The 1644-nt window shown below is 46.3% G+C and overlaps 1 non-coding gene across 1 annotated transcript; it reads left to right on the top strand.

The window, feature by feature from the left end:
• Positions 1 to 660: 660 nt before the first annotated feature.
• Positions 661 to 788, top strand: LOC128325493 (U6atac minor spliceosomal RNA). Its single transcript, XR_008307487.1, has one exon. It is a non-coding gene; the product is annotated as a U6atac minor spliceosomal RNA (small nuclear RNA).
• Positions 789 to 1644: the final 856 nt, after the last annotated feature.

Here is a 1644-nt window from a genome sequence, read left to right on the forward strand (position 1 = left end):
TGGCCAGAGCAGTCATTTGGGAGGGCGGAGGAATGGGAGAAGGAGCTCCCGTTGCCGCCTCCACTGTCCCCAGGAGGGATGGATTAGAGAGCCATTTGGGGGAGCAGGTGGAAGGGTGTGGGGAGGAGCTTCTGCTGCTGCCTCCAAAATGGGCCTGCCTCTGCCGCCGCCACCCCCTTGCTACTGCTGTGGCCACCGACCAGTCGGTGGCTGCTCTTCATTCTTCATTCCGTGCCACACAGTGGCACTTCTTCAAAGGTAATTTGAAGAAAGACTAAGTACTTTCCCTTGGCCTCTTCCCCAGCCATCAGAATTTGCTGCTCCTCCAAATTTGCCACCGTAAGCAAGTGCTTACTTTCCCGAAGTGTTTGTTTGTTTGTTTGATTTTTAAACTGCCCTTCCGAAATGGCTCAGGGCGGTTTACAATTAAAACAGAAACTATTAAAACCAATAAAAATCAAAACAGAAATATAAATATGAACACCAATTAACCATTAAAACATCTTAAAAAACAAACTATCAGAGCAATTAAAACCCTGATAACCAGGTTAGCATTAAAACAATTAAAACTAATTAATTGATTCACCCCTGCCCATCATTCTTAGCTGCAATGGCTTCTGGCTGGGGATGATGAGAATTCTAGTCCATCATCATCTGGGGATGATGTATGAAAGGAGAGAAGGTTAGCACTCCCCTTGATAAGGATAGAAGAGGTCCTAGTGGCCTTTACAACACACATATGGTTAAGGCATTGCCACTTACTTCATGGCATCTAACCAAGTTTTTTATGGAGAGGAGAGCTGGTCTTTTAGTAGCAAGCATGACTTGTCCCCTTAGCTAAGCAGGGTCCACCCTGGTTGCATATAAATGAGAGTCTTGATGTGTGAGCCTGTAAGATATTCTCCTTAAGGGATGGAGCCGCTCTGGGAATAGCATCTAGGTTCCAAGTTCCCTCCCCGGAATCTCCAAGTCAGGGCTGAGAGAGGTTCCTGCCTGCAACCTTGGAGAAGCCGCTGCCAGTCTGTGAAGACAATACTGAGCTAGATGGACCAATGGTCTGACTCAGTATAAGGCAGCTTCCTATGTTCCTATGACCCCAGCTTGAGAAACCCTGTTTTCAAATGTGATGGGATTTCTTGATTGACACTTCCATTCTTTTTGTTCTACAAAAAGCAGCCCCAGGGGAACCCAGTCCAGGGGGAGGAGATTAACCTTTCCCTACACACATTTTATGCTGAGAACCACACCCCACCTCCAGCAGGTATTTGCCCTGACTGCCAACATTTATGTCCCTTTGGTAACTAAGGCAACTAAGAGTTTGGGAAAGAACCATTTTTAGCTGGAAAACTGCATTGTGGTTTAAAAATACACATACATACAAACCTGTACTACAGGTCCGGACTGGAGAGTCGCCATGGCTAGTTTTAGTAAAAGAAAAAAACTTGGGAAGCTCCAATCATGGGATCTCACAGCAAGGTCTAGTTGAGCCCTTAGGGGAAAACCCTCGTCTGTAAAGCACGATTTCACACAAATGACATGAGGAGGAGAGCTGGTCTTGTGGTAGCAAGCATGACTTGTCCCATTAGCTAAGCAGGGTCTGCCCTGGTTGCATTTGAATGGGAGACCATATGTGAGCACTGTAAG

This window comes from Hemicordylus capensis, chromosome 4 (genome assembly GCF_027244095.1).
Source record: "Hemicordylus capensis ecotype Gifberg chromosome 4, rHemCap1.1.pri, whole genome shotgun sequence".
Taxonomy (NCBI): Eukaryota; Metazoa; Chordata; class Lepidosauria; order Squamata; family Cordylidae; genus Hemicordylus; species Hemicordylus capensis.